This window comes from Macaca mulatta, chromosome 15, assembly GCF_049350105.2.
Source record: "Macaca mulatta isolate MMU2019108-1 chromosome 15, T2T-MMU8v2.0, whole genome shotgun sequence".
NCBI lineage: Eukaryota > Metazoa > Chordata > Mammalia > Primates > Cercopithecidae > Macaca > Macaca mulatta.
The window spans coordinates 1835115-1856865 of NC_133420.1; the positions used below are offsets into that span (position 1 = coordinate 1835115).

Sequence of the window (21751 nt, forward strand, 5' to 3'; positions counted from 1 at the left end):
GGCCAGTGCAGGCTCTGGGAGCAGCGGGGTGAGTGCTGGAAGGAGCTGGCTGGAGGCAGAGCCAGGGAGGGGCTCAGACAGGCCAGGACGGCCTCAGGGCACGCGGCTCAGTGAGTGAGAAAAGGTTCACATTTCTTGGAGAGCCCTTGACTCTGCCCACGGAAAACCCAAACTCCTTCCAACGGGGATGTGCATCTCATGTAAAAGTTGTTACTCCCAGAAAGAAAGCCAGTGGATGTAGAAATTTTATGTATGCAGAAATAATTTCAAATTTGTTTCTAACCTTATCCTTTTCTTCCCCCATCTTAATGTGTGGTGACTTTCTGCAGGTGACGCACACATCTTAGGAGAGCGCTGTATTTCAGTTGCTGTTGGCTCTGATGTGACTTTGTGGTGTGCGATGTTCTTGTTCTGAGGTTCTGCCCAGAACGTGGCTCCTCCCTGCTGAGCGTTGCTTGTTGAAGGCCCGTGTGGAAACTTTCCCTGTAAGCTCGTTGCCCACAGCAGTCTTGGTTCAGAAATCTTTGGACCTCCTGAGACTCCACACAACCTTCTAAACTTTCTAGCGTGACCTTTTCATTTTACTGTTCCCCACTAACTCAGATGTTTTCCAGAATGTAAGTAATCTGCTGCATGCAGGGCGGGGAGTGCCCTCCGTTGGCTCTGGGGAGAAGCATCGCTGTTTCTCCGGGTGGAGCTTCCCGCCCACCATGGTGTGCTCCAAGACGCAGCAGGGTTCCTTGGCAGAAGTAACCGTCGAAGGCCCGTGTCTCCGTGGCATGGTGGCTGTGGGTATGCGGCCATGCCGGCCCCTCCCCATCAATGGCACCACGGAGAGGAGCAGGGGGAGGTCTGGGATCTGTCTCCAGAGTCACAGCTGTGCTTCCGAGACTGCGTCGTCCGTTTGTAACTAGACATGCAGAGAAAGTGTTGGAGATCAGCAGGAGACGGTGTCTGTCCCTAATGAGCTCAGGCATGCCCTTGAGAGGGTCAGGTTTCTGTGCGGCTGATCTGGACTCAGCCTGGCTGTGGCAGTGCAGGTGACTGCTGGGCTTTGGCAAGGCTGCACCCACTGTCCGTCTGAAATGGCCCCCTTCCCTGGCTCACGGTGCCAACTGGGTGCCCAGGCCTGTGTATGTGTCGGGGAAGGGGTGGGTGGGGGTCCTACTTTATTGCCGTATCCAATGGCACGCGGGGTCAGCACTCAGGAAACATGTGCTGTGTGGGTCAGCGATTGAGTTCAGAAACCTGGAAAATTCAGCAGTGTAGGCTTTGGGCATGACCCGTCCAGCCTTGGGGCTCTTTCTTTCTCTGAATTTCCTTCCATGGCATCCTCCTCATCCCAGGGGCCCCTGTCCCCGTATGGCTGTTGGCAGCTTCACAGGTTCCTCTGCCTCCCCTCCCAGGCCCTGGAGTGGCTGGGACAGCTAGTGGCTGTGCAGACCCCACAGCCAGTAGATCGTGGGTGCCAACGCCTTGGGCCTGGGTTACCTGAGTCAAGGACTCCAGTACATGGCTGAGCTCACCCCGAATGTCTGGATCAGAAGGCCTTGGGTTGCAGAAAGGTGGGAGTTCGATATCGAAGGACAGCCTCCAAAGCAGAAGGGGAAATGGCTGTGCTGGATGGGCAGCTAGAAGAGTCTGTGCACAGCCTGGGACCCAGTGCAGACACAGAGCTGACATGGGCACTGCAGTGACACGGCCACCGTGGAAGTGGGCAAAGTTATAGGCTTCAGATCGATATGGAGGGGCTGGTCTAAAACAATCCTCTGTTTCCTTTAATCCTAGCAACTGCTGGCTTTTGGGGTGGGGGAGTGAGATCTGTGGTGGCCGCGAGGAGAGACAGGGATTTTAATTAAACCCCTCTTTCTGGGAGAGGGGAGTAGCCGTTTCTGTAGGGCGGTGAGCATCGTCATCTCAGGCAGCTCAGGCTGCTGTAACGAAACACCATTGACTGAGCGGCTTATGAACAACAGGAATTTGTTTCTCACAGTTCTAGCGGCTGCAAGGCAGGATCAGGGTGCCGCACGGGTGGATTCTGGTGTGGGCTCCTTCCTGGTTGGCACACACCTGCTCTCTGGCCCTGACACAATGGGAGGGTGAGGGATTTGCTGGGCCCCTTTCTGAGGCACAAATCCCATTCAAGGGTCTCCAGCCTCGGGAACTCATCACCTCCCAAAGACCTCCTGACAGCATCACATTGAGGGTGAGGATTTCAACCTGTGTTTTGGGGGGCAGGCAGTTCGTAATCTTCACCCTCTTTGTGTATTTCTGACTCAACATTGAGTCTGCCTTTGGCTCTCCAGTGAACAGAGCCTGTGTGGACACTGAGCAAGGTCAGAGCTGCAAGCATGTGCACATCGGGGGCAAGGGAGCTGCCAGGGGTGTGAGAAGGGGGTTTCAGCGTCAATCGGAGCTGCTTTCCTGGCAAATGTACTCATACGCTATCCTGGCAACATTTGCTTTTCACGAAGAGTCGATGAGGCAGTGGGGGCAGCAGGCGGTGTTGCCAGAAGCTTGGAACTGATGGGCAGCAGAGAAGGGGCAGAGGCCATGACCTTGGGGTGGTCAGCAGTGCCAGGTGTCTGCCCTCCAGGTCTCAAGTCTGTGATTGTGCAGAGACTGAGCAGACCTGGAAGGTGTCCACATGGTGCCTTTTCTCCTGACATTCTGGGCACCACGAGGAATCATTCCTGTCTTCAGCACTAGCAGGAGACTTTTCCTGAACACCTGCTCCTCTTTGGCGTTGTGGGTGTGAAGGGGTCAGAGTGAGCCTGTCTTCATGGAGCTTTCAGACACCATGGGGATAGTGTGGCACAAGTGTCGGGCTCAGGGGGGACGGAGGCTTTCCCCCAGAAAACAGCTGCCGATTCCAGGATGGTCCTCGACCCCTCCCTCCCTCTGTTCCTCTGCGTCATGTGTGAATTAAGGCTGTTCTATCGTAGCGGGGGTGTCATGTTAACTGGAAGTGTGCTTTTTTACTGGGCAGAAAGGAAATTAATGGTACATTTGCCAAGGACAGCGAGGTTTGATTTGATGAATCCAGTGGGGGAAAGGAGAAGGGGCTTGGCTGTGTGGGGATGTGTGTGATGGGAGCAGAATGGAGCAGCCATGCAGGCTGTTGGGATGGAGGGGCCACGCCCGCATTTCCATGGGGTCCGTCGCTGTTTGTGCCACTAGACCTGAACCTCTGTCTCTACAGTAGTAACGCATCATTCACGTCCCAGCAGGCCAAGTCCTCAGGAAAATGGGGCCAAAAAGTAGAAAACCATGACCGTAGAAGGTAACGGCACATGACTGAGCTTTCTGGGTGGTGCGTCCTTGTGATAAAAACAGTCCTGAGCTGAACACCAGAATGAAAACGAACCGTCCTCCGTGCTGAAGGCGGAAGAGGTGTGCTTGGCTCTCCGCAGTGCCTGCCTGTTTGGGCGGTGATTACTGCAGGTCACACGTGCTGTACAGGAGGAGGGCAGTGAACTCTGGAGCCAGGCTGGCCGGGTGCAAGTCCCAGCTCCATAGCCAGCTCTGTGATCTGGGACAATTCACCTATGTCCTCTGCCTCTCGGTTTCCTCCTCTGTAAAAGGGGGGTAATAGTCGCATCTATCTGAAAGGGCTATGTGAGAATTAAACGACCTTGTAAATGTAAGGGGCTGAGAACAGTATCTGCTCTTGGTGAGCAGAAGGATGACCAAGGAGGTGACCAGCAAAATACCCCTTTCGAAGCCTCAATACTGTTCCATAGTGAGCAAAGACACAGCTCCTCTATGGACGAAGCCATTAATAGTCGATCCTGGCAGGCAGAGTGCAGATTCCTTCGAATCAGAAATTTGAACTCTGGCCAGCGACTGCTGTACTGATTGAGTAAATCTTAGGATTTGTTGTTAATGGTAAAGTCTACAAAAACAGAAACAGTCTGAAGGAGTTTGAGAGGGTGTGGGCTCAGCTGCAATCTCTCCTCCCAAGGCCGTTGGTTAACATCATCTCCAGCCCTGTGGAAAGACAGCAGCAGTGAAGAAAATGTCGGGCAAACATTTGGTGTGTTTGTACCCTTCTCCCAGAAATCCTAAATGCTTTGCATGTTTCAGCTAATAATTCATTGAAATGGATTATGCTGACCATTTTATAACCTACTTCACTGCTCTCCTGTCTAAATCCATCCCTTTGTGACACATTTTTTACACTTGGCTCATTTTTTCAATTGTGTTTGCTGTCTTACTGCCATGTAAAGGATAAACGTGCATGTCTATGTTGATTGGACTGAGACAGCTAATGCTAAATATGTCTCTGTTCCTTGAGGGTTGACTTGTGATGGTGTCATTTAAGTCTCTTACTTTTTCCCCTTGAGTCAGCAAAATATTCCATGTTACTTTGAGCAAAACTTGCTCACTAGTGTTATGGAGGGTATAAAAGCAAATGGAATAAGTTTCCTGCCTTCAGGAGGATTGAAATCTCAAAGTCGGTATGACAGCATGGATGGGAGTCAGCTCAGTTTGCAGCTTTTAAAACATGTTGGAATCTTTCCTCTGCCACTTTTAATGGTGAGACCCTGAGCAAATCCTTTCCACAAGCATCAGGCTCCCCATCTATGACATGGAAGTAAAAATAGCAATCTTGACAAAATTGTGATGACTACAGACGTGTACCTAACCTCTTATTTACCGCCTCCCGATAGAAGATATTGTAACTCATCCCATTTGAGAGCAGGTGGTGATCACCCCATCCTGTGAGATTCAAGTATAATAATTATCTGGAATCCCCCATCTGCAGGCGAGGAAGACCCAGCAGCCCTCACAATGTCTTCTGGAAACTGGATTTTGTTTGAAGGGTGAACTGACTCCAAGTTTCTTCTGTTTTCACGTATTGTCCTTCCTACGTGTCTCCTGGGGTTTTTCCCTACCTCCCAATCTACATTAACCTGATAACAGCCAGCTATGTTTTCTAGAATTCCCCTAAATTGACTCATGCCAAATACTGAATACAGTAGATTGGGAGGGTTCATTAAATCACGATAGAGCATCCTAAAGAAGGAAAGTAGACACCTTTGTTCTTAAAGGGTCTTCAGCCATCCCACCCTGGAGAAGGTTGCTGATTGCCTCTTCTCCTCGGGCAGTCTTGTTACTATGCATCACTTTTTTTTTTTTTTTTTTTCCTGAGATGAAGTCTCTGTCACTCAGGCTGGAGTGCAGTGTCATGATCTTGTCTCACTGCAACCTCCATCTCCTGGGTTCAAGTGATTCTCCTGCCTCAGCCTTCCGAGTAGCTGGACTACAGGTATGTGCCACCACACCCAGCTAATTTTTGTATTTTTGGTAGAGACAGGGTTTCACAATATTGGTCAGACTGGTCTTGAACTCTTGACTTCGTGATCCATCCACGTTGGCTTCCCAAAGTGCTAGGATTACAGGCGTGAGTCACCGCACCCGGCCTGCATCACTTTTTATGCCTCGTCTTCATCCTTACAGCTTCTCCTTCCTAGGGGCCTCAACTCCCAACCCTGGAGTAAGGGTCACAACTGTCCATCTTCATGCAACACAGCTTAGTTCCCCTTCTTCTCCTCCCCACCATGCCCTATGGGCTGCTTTTCTACAACCAGAATGGAGACCCAGGGAGATCTGCTAAACTAAGACAGTTCTCACCCCTGGGAGAAAAATCTACTTCCCAGTTCTCAGTCCTGCTAAACTATTGTTAAGATAAAGAAGGACCATGATAAATCCTATTGGCTAAGAGAAGAAGATTCTCCAGGTTGCCATAGGACAAGAGAGGAAGTGACAGAATCTGCAGCCATTTGGTCGAATATGTGATATGTGAGTCATTCTGAGGAATACGTTAAAATTCTGTAGTCAGATCTTGGAAAATGATATTGCCAGTAGAGGGAAGAATGTAACAAAAAACCCAGGCAGAAAACAAACAAGTGTGTGTGGAGAAGAACAATAATGTGATGTGAATGAAGGGTTCGGTGTCATGAGTGAGAAATGGCTGACCGAAAGTAGGGAGATGCAGAGAGGAAGATACCACGGGAAGACTGAACATCACATTAAGTGATTTAGGTGATTCTGCCTGCAGTGCAAATATTTTGGGCTCTGAAGTGAAGTCATCAAAAGGTTTACGTCTGTAATGGAGGATTGGTCTAGATAGCCTCTCAGATCCCACTCGGCTTTGAGATCCTTGATTCCGGGTCACACCTGCGGGTCTGGAGGGCAGTTCTTCAGGGTCATGAAGGAAGGATTCCAGGAGGCTGGAACATGAAGGACATTCAGGTGACCACATCAAGAGATCAAGTGGGGTAACAAGAGCCTGAACTAGAAGGAATGCAGTGCAAATATGAAGAAGAGGAAATGGGAAACTGACTAGAAACGATAAGTAGAGAAAAAGGGAAACGTGTGATTCCAAGGTTTAGAACAGTATTTGTAAGTTACAGTCCCACAACTTCTTGCAGAAACAGTATCTAAGAGAGTCATTTTAAAAAGAATAGCAAACTTCCAAGTTCCACGGAAAGACATCAGTATCTCTGTGGAGTGAATTGGGGAAAGAGAATGAAGAAGTCTGTTCAACTTTTAGATATACAAAATGTGAATTGAATTGCATGAGTGACACCAACAATGTGAAGATATTTAACAGGAGCTCTTTTTTCCCTTTTTGGCCTGTAGTAGTTAATCCTTCTATCATCATTATCGTCCTTTCTCTAATTTAATGTCTTTGAACCTTTCTTCAAAAATCCACTATGTATAGGTAACATGTTTGTGAGATTATTACTAGACCCTCTAGGAGGTTTCATTAACCCAGTTTTGATAGTTCAGGTAAGTCCTCCACCATTTTTTTTCCAAGTTGTCTTAGCTCTTTTGGGTTCTTTAAATTTCCAGACACATTTTGGAATCTGCTAGTTCATTTCTACTGAAAAAAAATAAAATAAAATCATGCTGGGATTTTGATTGGAATTGCATTAAACCTCTGCTCCACAAGGGCAGAACTGACATCTTAACAATATTGAGCCTGCTGATCCATGAACACAGTATATCACTTCATTTATTTAGTTCTTTAATTTATCTCAGCATCACTGCCTGCTTTACAGTGCATAGATCTTACACATCTTTTGTCAGATTTAGTCTTAATATTACTTTGTAAATTTCCATTTCCAATTATTTCTTTGCCAGTGTATAAAGAGATAAATACTGCTTATGGAAAGTTTGCAAGATACAAGCTAAACCCAAACTCACTTATTAGTAAGTAATTTATTATTAGTAGTTTTAGTGGCTTTTTGTGATTTCAGGAGATTTTCCACACGGGTGATCACGTCACCTGCAGATACAGATAGTTTTAAATCTTATTTTCTAATAAGGGTGCATTTTATGTGTTTTAACTTGCCTTATTGCACTGACTAGACTCCAAAAAAATGCTGAAAAGCAGTGAGAAAAAAGTCATCAGGTGGGATGGTAAATACAGCCCTTGTTCTTCCATTTTGACCTGAAGCACCCAGTGTGATCATTTTCTCATTTGATTTTTGTGAGGACATTTTGTTTCCTTTTTTTCCTTTATTTTTTTTTAAAAATACACTTTATCTTTTAGGCAGTTTCACGTTCACAGAAAAATTGAGGGAAAGGTGCAGAGAGACCTTCTATATGCCTTCCCTTCCCCCACGTGCACAGCCTCCCCAACTAACAACACTCCTGCCCAGAAGGAGCATTTGTAATAATTGAAGAACCTACGTTGACATATTGTCACCCAGAGTCCACCGTTTACATGAGGGCTCCGTCTTGGTGCTTGTTCTATGGGTTTGAACAAATATGTCATGACATGTATCCACCATGATAGCATCGTACAGAGCAGTTGCACTAAAATCCTAAAAATCTCCGTGTTTCACCTCCTCATCTCTCCCTCTTCCCAACACCTGGGAAGCACGGACATTTTCACTCCATAGTCTGGCCTTTTTCGGGATGTCCTTTAGTTGGAAGCTTACAGTATTTAGTCTTTTCCGAGGGGCCTCTTTTGTGTAGCCGTGCATGTTTAAAGTTCCTACGTGTCTTTTCATGGCTTGACAGCTCACTTCCCTTCAGTGCTAAAGAATATTCCATTGTTTGGATATATCACAGGTTATTTATCCACTCACCTAGTGAAGAACATTTTGGTTTCTTCGTTGCCTCCAAGTTTGAGCAATTATGAATAAAGCTGGAATAAAATGAGCAATTATGATTAAAGCTTCTATAAATGTCCATGTGCAGGTTTTTCTGTGAACACAAGTTTTCAACTCCTTTGGATAAATACCTAAGAGTGCAATTGCTGGAGCACATGTTAAGAGGATATCTCGTGCCCATCAATGATACACTGGATACACAAAATGTGGCACGTATATACCACGGAATACTATGCAACCATAAAAAAGAATGGGTTCCTGTCCTTTACAGGGACATGGATGAAGCTGGAAGCCATCATTCTCAGCAAACTAAAAGGAACAGAAAACCAAACACCACATGCTCTCACTCATAAGTGGCAGTTGAACAATGAGATCACATGGACACGGGGAGGGGAACGACACACACGGGGGCCTGTTGGGGGGTGGGGGCAAGAGGAGGGAGGGCATTAGGACAAATACTTCATGCATGCAGGGCTTAAAACCTAGATGATGGGTTGACAGGTGCAGCAAACCCCCATGGCACATGTATACCTATGTAACACACCTGCATATGTATCTAAGAACTTAAAGGAAAATGTAAAAATAAAAAATAGGGAGTATAGTTTGGTAAGACAATGTGATAATTTTACAAACACAAAACATGTCATACCCACTTCCCCACCTCCCTCAAGTGCTTTCAACAGCATCCTGTTGCTGTTATTAAGAGAATAAAGCATCTACCATCATCTCCCAGCCCCTGCCTGCCTGCCTTCATTCTTGTCTTGTGCCACTTTCTCCCGTGTTTACTTCCTTGCACGTGCCTGTTTCCTGCTGCAAGAGGCATTCTGCACGCACCCCCATCTCTGTTTAGACCGTGGTGTCCCTACACTCCACCCCCCTCAACAAGCAACCTCTACTTCTCTCCAGACTGCAAGGGGATCATACCTTCCAGAATGCATCGGTTTTCTACCTCTCATCCCAAGATACGCCAGATTCTTTTACAGCATAAATTTAGAGAACCCCGCTTCCCTTTCTTTGGTGCGCTTTCCTCAATTCTTCATCAGAAACCCATTAGACTGATTGTCATATTAGTGCCCATTCTCCCCATCAGGCCGCAAGTTCGTGTGAGCAGGGGCCGCAGTCATGTTGGTGAACCACGGTATTCTCAGTGACTATCCATGTGCTTAGAAAGTATTTGCTGAATGGGTAAATGGGTCTGCAGTTCCAACCAAAGCTAGAAGCTTGACTTTGGAAGAATGAAAGTAGATAACATCTCCAAAGCAGACCCCATAGCATGAAAAAAGAAAGGAAGAACGGAGGCAGAGCTGAAGGATGAATATTGGCACAGGAGTAGGTGAGACTTTGATGTAGTTTGAACTACATCAAAATCTTAAGAGTAGCCATTTCAGGATGACAAGAGAACAATATATTGTTTTTGTTCTTTCTTTTCAACATTTGCAAAGTTTTTTGCCTTGAGTATAGCCACTTTTGCAATCAGAGGTTACAGTGCTTGATGGAATGAGGCCATGAAGCACACACACCACCGAGTTTCTAACACAGAGCAATCTGTGAGGAAGGATGGAGACACAGGAAAGGTTCATTTTAAAGCAATGCAGGTGTTTTCTTTATAAAGGCAAAAGACATTTTTTAAAGTGTTTGCATCATACGCAAGTCTGCTAAATTTGGTCAAGAAACAGAGAAAACAGTAACAGAAGAACACTTTAGCCCACAAGGAGACCAGCACACCCAGCTCGAGACCACTCCAGATGAGGAGTGGAGAGTGGTTTCCTCACAGCTGACCCACAGGATCGGGTAACACAAGCAGAAGGGAAACATGGGGACCACAGAGACATCAGACTGTGGACTTCATAGCAAGAGACAGCAACACAAACTAGCGGAGTAATTAAAAACTATGGTAAAAAGAGGTCCACATTCTATTTTAACCTGAAATCAGTGGCACGGGGACCACCACACCACCCTGCAGTTGCCTCCTCCCTCCCCCACACACAGCAGCCTCCTGGGACAACATCCTACTTCCAACTTGCAGTTGCCTCCCGTCCCAGCCCCCCACAGTGGCCCCCTACGACAACATCGTACTTCCACCCTGCAGCTGCCTCCCATCCCCAACACACAGCAGCCTCCTGGGACAACTTCCTACTTGCCGGCCACAGCCTGGAGCCCCCAAAGCATGGAGGGGCTTAGCGAGCCACACAGCATTCCCCCTTCACACCTGGGAAGTCAGCCCCTCACTGAAGTGGGTCCTGTGCCCACCAGCTGTGCACGATCAGAGGTGTGAGGTTATGGACCTGGTCACCCACTGTGCAGAGAGGCGTGAGGTCATGGACCTAGTCACCCGTTGTGCACGATCAGAGGTGTGCAAGGTTCCAGACCTGGTCACCCACTATGCACAATCAGAGGTGTGAGGTGATGGACCCGGTCACCCGCTGGGTATGAATAGAGGTGTGGGTGGTTAGTGACCTGGTCACCAGCTCTGCACAATCAGAGCCATGCGAAGTTGCAGACCTGGTCACCAGCTGCACCCAATCAGAAGCTTTTGAGGTTAGGGACCTGGTCACCTGCTGTGCACAGAAGTGTGAGGTTATGGACCTCGTCACCCGCTGTGCATGATCAGAGGTGGGCCAGGTTAGGGACCATGTGCGTGGTGATGGACCTGATCAGCAGCCAAGACACCTGCCGTTTCCAGTGTCATCCCGGCTTCTTTCAAAACTGGAAAAGTCTTCAGATATTTCCCAAAAGCTTGTCCATCTTTGAAAACGATATGCGTGTGCACAGGTGATACCGATGACTGAAGATTGAAGGTTAGAGCATTCCAGCCCCATGCCCATGTCCCATCCCATCTGCGAAAACTTGAGCACAAACATCTCCCTCTCTGAAGCTCCCTGAACCCTGTGGCAGGCCTGAGACTCAGGTCCAGTGTCCTGTCAGTTACACTGAACAAAATGTAATTCAACACTGGCCATGGGCCCTGTGCTTTAAAAACCACATATAAATCTCCCAAAGAACTACAATCTATGAAAGCTTTCATGGCTAGTATTTTAGGAAGACTGATCAGTCTTGACCTAAATCAAAGCCGACACTGCCCAAATGCACTCTAACCCCAGCTTCGTGCACAGGCAGCCATCGCCTGGCCGTCAGGGTGACCAGCAGCCTGGGCACAGACAGGACCAGCGCCGGTCCCTCCCTGCACCTTAAGGGGGCTTCTGAGCTGCTGTCCATGATCAGTGATGGTGACGCCCAGAGCAGCTTTCCGGGAAAGCAGTAAACCTTTCAGGTCCTCACCTCACGAGGATGGCCATGTATAAATCAACCGCCTTTGTTACTGCCCTGCCATTCTCAAAGAGGAGATGGGTTAAACTTCTTTATCCACACGCCCAACACAAGGCACACCTGCCCCAGCACGAGGCTCATCTACTTAATCCCGGGAAACTCACACAACCCACAATCAGAGGCCGCGCACAATCCGAGACTGAGCACAATCAGAGACCACACACAATCAGAGGCTGCACAGAGACCACACACAGAGACCCACACAATCAGAGGCCACAAAGAGGCCAGAGGCCACAATCAGAGACTATACACAATCACAGGATGTGCACAATCAGAGGCCATGCACAGTCTCTGCAACCTCATCAGAAACTGTTTCTGACCATTCACCTGAGGCCACCAAGTTTAAATGAGAGGCCCAGGTTTTAAAAGACAGCAGGAGTTCTCTGAAGGCAAACTCCGTGCATTCCACCATCAGCACCATTTGTGCCTGTCACGGTCAGGAAGAACCACAACCACGTCTCGGTGCCCTTGCAGTGCAGGGCGCTGCGTTTCTCCCCCTTTCCAAACCCGCGGCGGCTCCTGGCGACCCAGCGCCTCTGCTCAGCCACACGCCCCCAAGGCCTTCCTCCCTCACCCCACAGGGGAGCTCCGGCAGCCGGGCTATCTGGCTCATCACTCCGATTCAGTCACTTACACCCTCATTCCAGGCTGAAAATCTCTTTTGAAAATATCCAAATCTTACCCACGTCAGGCTCCATCTTTTCCCCAGAGCTCCTCATCCCCTCCAGAGCAGCAGCCCTGGTGCCCGTGCAGCCGGGGCCTGTGGGCAGATCCGTGGGCTCAGAATGCCCAGCCCCTCAGCCCCTCTGTGTGTCCCCTTACTCCCTGCTCCCTGGCGTTAATGCCCTCCGTCTTCGATTTCCTGATAGGCAAAAGGGGGTTAATTCTAAGAGTGCTAACCGAACTGGATCACTTAACACCATGTCGGGCCCAGAATACCCCTTGATCAATGACAGGTATTGCTGCGCTCTTACCATTGCGCTGGGTCCAGGTTTCCTGTGAGCCCTTTAGGCTCTTTGCCGTAAAGGCCACTCAATGGTCCTGTGCAAGCCTGTCTGTGGCAGATGGACAGGTGAGTGGCCGATGCACACGTGTGATGCTGAATGGGATCGTGCAAAGCTGGCCCGGCGTATTGTGGTCAACGTAAGAAAAAAGTCGCCCATGCTTGCTTGCTGCTGCCCTGCGGTGTCCAGAAGGAGCCGCTTAAAGGCAACTGCGCCGCACCTATCTTCTTGGAAGGAGACGGCAAGACCAGACTGGCTGGAGCTGGGAAGTTGTGCGCTACAGATCAGGGCTGCGTAACCCAGGGAAGGCATCACTCGAAACACGTGCTGGAGGGCAGCCAATCCGACCCGACCGTCCACCTCCAGGGTCAGCCATGGGGCTCCACTTGATGTGTCATCCTGATCACCCCTCACAGAGCAAATGAGCCTTTGACTTCAGCCTGTCCTAGGTACAACACTGACTCCCACCTCCCACGTCCTGAACCAGCCTGTTCCGGGGATTGCTGTGGAGGTAGAGGAGCAGGCCCAAGACATCTAGTGGCATTTCCTGGCAAGGACACTCACCATGCTCGACCATAAAACTCGGGTCAACTGGTTTTTCGGAGGGACTGTAATTTACTTGTGGCACGCATGGATACTGATTGACCCAGGGAGGGGCACGGAGGAGGCTGAAGGAAAACCCATGGTGACTGCGCCAGGCATTCCCGCACACACCGACATCTTCAGACTGGGGCGGCGTCCTAGTCTTACAATCAAACCGAAAGCCCAGAGAAACTAGGGACCTTGTCCAAGACCAGCAACAGGTATGTGGGCAGCTGGGATTCAACTAAGTCCTTTCCTGGATCCATCCGCGCTGCTCCCTGCCCCCACTCCCACCACCCCGCCATGGCCCCCGATAGACACAGCAGGTCTGAACATCAGGCACCCCGCACGCAGAGTACGGAGCAGAGCCGGCTTCCGCAGTGGGATCTCACACACATCCCACTCCCCTTCTTGCCGAATGCCTCGGGACTCTGTGCGGTCAAGTCTGCAGATGTGGCCTCACTCTGCGCTAGGAGATCTGGGTGGCCGGCAACGTTTTGCAGAGTGCTCCTCCAGACGGGGCTCGTCGGCTGATCCATGAGACACAGGACACCCGAGAGAAGGGCCGACAAACCCCACAAAGTCGCTCCCAACATGGAGAGGACAGGACCACAGCGGGGCTCTCGCAGTCCACGCTTTGGACAGGTCTTGCTGCAAACTGTGGTGCTCGTCAGGCGCGAGGAAGTTTCCCAGGGCAGGAGATCTAAGTGACACAGCAAAAGCGACACAGGCGATGCAGCAGGATGTACTTCAGCTCAGGGCTCAGGAACCACGGGGTGCAGCGTGGCCTGCAGCAAACCAGACACATCAGAAGCCAATGTCCCACCTTTTACATTCAGTGACATTGAACGGAGGGAGTTATATGTAGCAATCATCTTCCTGGGGGACCCGTACAGCACGCATGACCACCGACACTGACCACGAGTCCTTCTTAGGTCCTGGGGGCTACCCCACTTTACACGCACGGTTCCATGCACAAATCTACGCGTGGCAGTTGTTAGCCCCAGCTTAGAGATGAGGAAAACGCTGCTGGAAAAGCTAAGTGAGAAAATCAGACTTCAGCACACCTGCCATCTCCAAGACCACTACTACTCTATGTGCTAGGGTCTCAAGGGTTGGGTGTGTGGCATTTTAAGTGACTAATTGTAGGTGGTTTTCTTCTCTCCTACACCTGTTTAGCCTGAACGTGCACGTACATGCTCTGCTGCAGGGGCACTGCCATATGTAGACCAGCAACACTCTTTCCTGCCTCGCTGAGACTTTAACGGCGAAGACAGTGGAGTAATGGGGATAAACTGAGCAAAACTGTATTGTAACGCAGATGAACGTCTAGAAGCAAAAGAAACGGACACCCCTGAGAGCAGGCGACTGTCTCTTACTATGATGTTAATAGCAGCTTGCTGTTTCCAGTGTCTCCGTGTGCCAGGGTTTCCAGTCAGCGTTTGTGTTTATCTGCTCTTGGGCTACCTGATCAAACCTCTACAGAGATCAGGGATATCTAAATTGACCCAGTATCTGCAGGCTGGCTGCTCAGAGGCCGTGGTGTGGAACGGCCAGGACATCGCTTAGCCATACGGGGCACAAGCATGTCACTTGCCACTCCTGTCTTTCTGTTTCATCAAACCCTCTTTTCTCCTGAATATTGACCATAGCAAAGTCATTAGCCTTTGAGATGCATTTGAAACATCAACTTGCTTTGTTCAAGAGGTTTAAGACACACGTAAGTCTTTCTTGCCATGCTCAACACACACAGCCGGCCGTTTCTGAAGTCAGTGTTTCTGGAACAAAAGCCTCGGCCTGCCCCAGTGAACATTCACAATGAGCACACTGTCGCAAGGCTGCTTGGCCAACCAGCAGGGGGCAGGAGAGAGCTGCAGGGGCCACGTGGGGTCCCTGCAAAGGCGCCTCACTCCCTCAAATCAAGAGCGGTGCCTCCTGCCAATCCAGCGGCTTCCTCCAAGGGGAAGAGGCCTCTTCAGCTGCTACTGCACTGATTTCAGACGGCTCAGCCAATGGGGCAACAGATTCAACAGAGTTCTATGTTGTTTAAGGAAAACTTCTGTTACCAGGCAACCTTAGTACCATATTCAACGTAAAATAACCAACAACATTGTTTCCAAAACAACATGCTACTAGTGCCTAATCCTTCAATGCTGCTTAAACACGGAAAAGTATGAGGAAAAAAGAGCATGGCACTTACTTCTTAAAAAATAACACCTCTTCCAGGTTATTTTTACCCCTATCATAAAGACTTAGAACTGTGGATTCCCTACAGGAACGTGGAGTGGGGGTGGATCCCCACGCTGACCCAGCCTCACCCCAGGTCAGTCTTCCCCCCCACCACGGGGTTCACACCTCTCCAGGCCCTGTCACCTCATCAAGGAAAGGTGGCGTCTCTGAGCTCTCTTCGCAGGAAGCACCCGAACGGGAGCTAGAGACACAGACACACCCACAACTGCTTTGAAATCCTGAACATATTTAAGGACTTCATTATTAGCTTTTTAAAACTGTAAGAACAAAGTGACCCTGGTTTTAACCTCTCTGCCACAATAACACCATGTCCATCTGTCTTTTACTGTTTGTTCCTTCTCCAGCAGCCGCTGCCTGGCTGGCCGACTGCAGAAGAACAGCCTCTGGTACCCCTGGGAAGCCCTCGGTAAAAGCGTGAACACCACGATCACGTCTCAGGACGCCGCACATGTTAGGGTCGCCCACAGACCGCCATTCCCAGTGCCTAGAAGGCACTGAACAGGCCTCCTGCTCTTTGTAAATGTCAACTTTCCTAAGCTAAGTTGTGTTGAAAATTTTTAACTGCAGTCCACACGTACTTCTTTGTGTCTTGTTTTTATCCTAGAGGAATATTTTTATGGAAAATTAAGCTTGCAAGGTTGAAGGATTTTCTGAAAGTCGACTCCTAATCCTGGAAGAAAAAAAAAAATGGGCCAAATGTGGTGCTCACGCCTGTAATCCCAGCAGTTTCGGAGGTTGAGGCCAGGAGATTGCTTGAGCCCAGGAGCTCGAGACCAGCCTGGAAAATATGGCAAAACCCTGTCTCTACTAAAAATACTACTACTACTACTAATAATAATAATAAATAATAAAGCTGGGCGTGGTGACGTGTGTCCAGTCACAGCTACTCAGGAAGCTGAAGTGGGAGGATCACCTGAGCCCAGGAGGTGAAGGCTGCAGTCAGCCAAGATTTGCATCACTGCACTCCAGCTTGGGCGACAGAGTGAGACACCGTCTCAAAAAAACAAAAAGCAAAAACAACTGTAAAATCATTATAGAAGGGAGCTGGCCAGGCACAGTGGCTCACACCTGTAATCCCAGCAATTTGGGAGGTCGAGGTGGGCAGATCACCTGAGGTCAGGAGTTTGAGACCAGCCTGGACACTATGGCAAAACCCCATCTCTAATAAAAATACAAAAATTAGTGGGGCATGGTGGTGGGTACCTGTAATCCCAACTACTGGGGAGGCTGAGGCAGGAGAATCACTTCAACCCCGGAGGCGGAAGTTGCAGTGGGCCGAGATTGCATCACTGCACTCCAGCCTGGGCAACAAGAGCGAGAGTCCATTTCAAAAAATAAAAATAAAAAGGAAGGGAGCTAATGTTTTTCATTTAAGGGAAGGGAGAAGAACATCCAGTATTTATACCTCTCAAGCACACATCTCCAGTGGTGTCCTAAAGTATTCAAGATACACATTCCTACAAATATAGCTCAAAACTACTCACCAAGTTACATGCTAAAAGCACATGCATTGTAAGAATGCTACATTATATTTTTTGAGCATCTGTATCCAATATTTTAGCATACTGGCAGTTTTCCCTTCAGGTGCTGTATGCCTAAATTATTACATGTTTAGTCATTCATTTTAGAATTTATCACTTGCTTTAGGCAATAAACATAAGCTACTAAATTAATGACTTGGGGGAAAAGTTACTAAGTTAACTTGGAAGTTAAACTTTGCAAACTGAATTTGTTGGACCTCATTCAAGCTAGATGATCAGTTTTTTAAATTGTTTCCTGTGTGTTTCCCTCGAGGATAGAAATAGCTTCACTCTCATCCACTGTGCACACTGCAGCCCGCGCCTCTCGTCCACTGCGCCACACTGCAGCCTGCAATTCACCCTGTGCCAGGCTTTCCACACCGTACCTGAAAGTCACTAAGTATAACCAAGAAGGAAATGAAAAGCAGATAAATGACCTCCACCCCCACATCCAGCATGCAAATGTTAAACATTCATCAAAGTAAAACCAAAAACCCATGTTAGCTCACGATTGTAACTGGTAGAGTTATGTGCATGGCAATTTTAAAAGTCTAGTTAAGTAAAAACCTAATTGAGACTCTCAAGAAAGACATCTGCAAAGATTGACAGTGAGGAGAGGACTTCACTCTGCATCCAGCCTGTTCTGGAAGCCACGGCCAAATGCCAGGTTGTATAGATCCGAAAAGCAGGAAAAAACAAGTGTTGAAAGGTGTACAGTCTCAGCAATGTACAAATTCGATGTAGGATGCTCAGAAACCTTGAATTTCCAATCAGGAAACAGCAACATGAGCAAGTTTCCCAGCAGTGCCCACTTTCTACCTACGGCACTTGTAACAGTTACGCTGGCCACCTCCGGGGGGACAGAGGCTTCCTGGTCACATTCGCTCTGGCAGCCACACAGCTGGCCCTGCCAAACACCTGTCTAATACTGAGGAACCACTCTCTCCCTGGGCTTTGCTCACTCTAGCCAGGAGAGCATATTTACAGAGTACTTTACTGAGTCCTCGTTCAATGCGTCAAGCTTGTTGAAGGCAGGGCAACCCCATTCCTGGCCCAATTAAGTGAACTGAGCAGAGGAAATGCCTCCAGTTGGACGGCACTCAGTCACAACAGCAGTGGCCACTGTTCACAGGGCGCTGCCTTCGTGCCGAGAACAGTTACAAGCGTCTTCTCTCTGTCCGAGGAATGTGCACTGCAACCCTGTGGGGCCGTTTGCAACGTCCACCAGAGTTCTGAGGCAGCCAAGTCCAGGCTGTCCGTGGGCCTTGCCACGTGGCCGTCCACGTCCCCTGCAGATCAGACCTCACTGCAGGGACCACGGGTTCCAGGGCTGCCTTGAGGCACATGCTCCCTTCACCACCTCCTCCTGGCCCCTGACATCAACCCTCACCACTGCTGCCAACACTTGATTTTCTCATGGCTCCTGAGGGGCCTGTTCTGCCCTTCCCTGCTCCCTGCGTCCGGCTTGGAGGGTACCCACATCAACGCCAACGCTCACGTAATCACCAACCTTTCCACGGGGCTTGATGCCTAGGAGTCTCAATATCAGAAAGTCAGATTCCTGTGCTTGTTGGAGAATTTCTTCCCATTGTACAAGTGAAGGAGATAAAATTCTAGGTGCCTGCAATAACCTCATTTCCACAACGAAGCAACTTCAGTAGTAGCACAAAAAAAAAAAAAAAAAAGCTTTTTTTTTTTTAAACTTCTTTTATACAAGCTAAATACAATTTAGTTTTTACATCCACGTTCTCATCAGCTCCCACCTGGTGAGCAGGCAAATAGTAATTTTCAAAGAAACAAATTGTTGCATAATTTTAACACTTAGCATTATCACTATTAAGCAAGAATTATCCCAAAAATACATGATGATCTTGTTCTCACGTTCAAAAATTGATTGTCACACAGTGAAATAACACTTAATGCAAAGGAAAGTTTCTTTTCAGGTATCTGTTCTGGAAAAGAAAAAAGATTTCTGGCAAAGAGATAAACATTAATTATGTAACAATCCAAAATGCCTCTGGGAAAAATGATGTCATCCAATTAGTTCTTTGAAGTGTTACAAATGCAGCTGAGTTTTAATAGTAATTTCTCCATAATTATCAAAAGAGTCTTTAAAAATCTTAGTGCTGAAATAACTATAAATGGATATAATACGCAAAGCAGAAGAGTTAACATTTGGGGTAGATTTTGGCCCATATTTTTAACATATGCATAGTTATTCACCTAGTTGAAGCTTATCCCTCTCCTCCTAGGCTCTTCAAGACTGATTTTCAAACATAGACTGGCTTTTGGTACATGAAGGCAGCTTTAAAAGATGTCAGGATCAGGCCGGGCACAGTGGCTCAAGCCTGTAATCCCAGTATTTTAGGAGGGCAAGGTGGGCCGATCATTTGAGGCAAGGAGTTCGAGACCAGCCTGACCAATATGGCAAAACCCAGCCTATATTAAACATTTTTGTAATTAGCCAAGCGTGGTGGCACACACCTATAATCCCAGCTACTTGGGAGGCTGAGGCAGGGAGAACTGCTTGAAGCCAGGAGGCGGAGGTTGCAGTGAGCCAAGATCGCACCACTGCACTCCAGCTTGGGCGACAAAGAGAGACGGTCTCAAACTAGAACTTAGCCCTCAGGAAAAGCATTGAGCACCCCCCACCCAAACCAACCCAAGGAATCACATGGCGATGGTTATCATCTGATTTCGACAAATAAAGTTCTGTTCTCCCCTCTGAACACAATGGTAAACACCTGCCATCAGCCCACAGAAACTCCCAGGACCCAGTAACACTGGACTAGCAAGATCAATGGGCCACGTATGCAGGGTTCAGCAGCAGAAAGTCATGGCACCGAGAATGGTGTGTGCTCAAACCAGATTCCTTGCTGTCGGGGTAAAGGGGCTTCCCGGGAAAATCTAGTCCAGTGGGATGGTTTCCACGTCCACCATGAGGAGGAAATGGGGGGTTTCCTGAGGGCACTGACAGGACCTGGGTCTCTGCCCCTTTGTCCTCTGTCCTGTTATGGGATGAGGGTGGGCTGAAGGCAGGTTTCCCCTACATCTTCCGGGAAGGAGAGATGGAGCTGACACGTGGACGACGCTTTTTCCAAAACATTCCCATGTTTATAACCTGTTATCAACCTGTTTTCCCTGGAGATCAGTGAAGCAGCATCATTGACTCTCTTCCATTAGGGACAACCCGGTGTTACGGGAGGCAGGAGACGACATGCGAGCTGGTCTGGGTCAGTCACTTGTGTCTGGTCCCCAGCGTGCTCATCTATCAAATGGGCGGCCCCACAGACCAGTGACTTTGAACCAGAGTTCCATGGAGGTTGCCCAAGGACAGGGAGGGGGAAGAGGGGGAAGAGGGGGAAGAGGAGGGAGGAGGAAAGGGAGGAAGGAAGGAAGAAGGGGAGGAAGGAAGGAAGAAGGGGAGAGGAAGGAAGGAAGAAGGGGAGAGGAAGGAAGGAAGAAGGGGAGAGGAAGGAAGGAAGAAGGGGAGAGGAAGGAAGGAAGAAGGGGAGAGGTAGGAAGGAAGAAGGGGAGAGGAAGGAAGGAAGAAGGGGAGAGGAAGGAAGAAAGAAGGGGAGAGGAAGGAAGGAAGAAGGGAAGGGGAAGGAAGAAGGGGAGGGGAGAGGAAGGAAGGAAGAAGGGAAGGGGAAGGAAGAAGGGGAGGGGGCGGAAGAGGAGTGTGGAGGGAGGAGTGTGGAGGGAGGAGTGTGGAGGGAGCACTGTGGAGGGAGCAGTGTGGAAGGAGGAGCAGAAGGGGGGTTCTCTGAGGAGGAGGGCCAAGTTTTTGAGGTGTCTTGGAGTCAGAGGTGGCAGTGGCTTGGGCTCTAGGCCCTCTGTTGCATAGTTTTAGGCTTTAACTATTTATATTTGTGGACTCTTTAAAAGATTTAATTTGAAGGAAACCGGAGTTGGGGATACCTTGCTTCTAAAACACAATTTCTCAAGCCTGAGACTAAGTGCTAGGCATTGCTCATTCTGTTACAATCATTTCCTCCTATTTAAAATCAGCCACACACCCCCAATCTCCCTTCAGGGCAAACACCTTTTCCGAGGATCTCAAACAGCAGAGCGAGCGGCCCGTGACCCCAGCCGTGGGCACGAGGAGCGAAGAGGAGACGTGTGGAGAGGGCTGCTGATGACATGAGAGGTAGAGGCCCGGCACCTCCCTGCAGGGGTTGTGCTCCTCCAGGCCTAAAGGACATCCTCGCCTCTGGGGTGAACAAGCAGCACAAACTATCAACACTTATTCCAAAAGAACAGGAAGAAAATTCAAACGAAGTTAATACAGTTACCCCAACACAACACTGCAGCAGCCCAGAAACAGGAGGGCCATTGAGCCTGAGGCGGGCGGTTCCAATAGCAGGACAGCGACGTTGGCATTAGGGCTTTTCGGCAAAGAAAAAAAAAAAAAAAAAGACACAAAAGGTAACATGGGCCACCCATTATTTCCTGCCAGTGGAAAGACACCCACAGGCCCCCAGATGCCAACGGCCCCTTGGGAACGAGCTCACGCAGCACTTCAGGTCTTCGCACGAGCAGGCACGTGGTGTCCTCAGTACCCCCGCCTGTGACACACACACCACACTTGACTCCCATACCTGAGGGTCCAGGGGAATGGCGGGAAGTTCTCGGGGGACCGGGCATCCTGTGAGGGCGCTGCATGACTATGTACCTCAGAGGGGTCCCCGGGCAGCTGCTCTCTCTCTCCAAAGGATGAACTGGATCCTGACCACACCCAGATTGTGCTGGCCTCCAAGCCGAGCGCCAACATCTCACATCCAAAGGGATGCACAGATGTCTGCTGCACGTGGAGCCCAAGTCCCTCGCAGAGCTCAGGACGAACCCAGTGTCCAGGCCTGGGGCCATCACCAGCCAGGAGAGGTGTCCGGGGCAATTCCCAGCGATGGCCACAAGAAGAAACAACTCAGGACAAAGC

The 21751-nt window shown here is 49.1% G+C and overlaps 1 long non-coding RNA gene across 1 annotated transcript in view; it reads right to left on the minus strand.

Moving 5' to 3' along the window:
- Positions 1-7746: 7746 nt before the first annotated feature.
- Positions 7747-21751, minus strand: part of LOC144334902 (uncharacterized) — a 108483-nt gene continuing 94478 nt past the window's right edge. The window contains exon 5 of the long non-coding RNA XR_013405157.1: positions 7747-8164. This is a non-coding gene — a long non-coding RNA (uncharacterized LOC144334902). The remainder of the gene's footprint in view (positions 8165-21751) is intronic.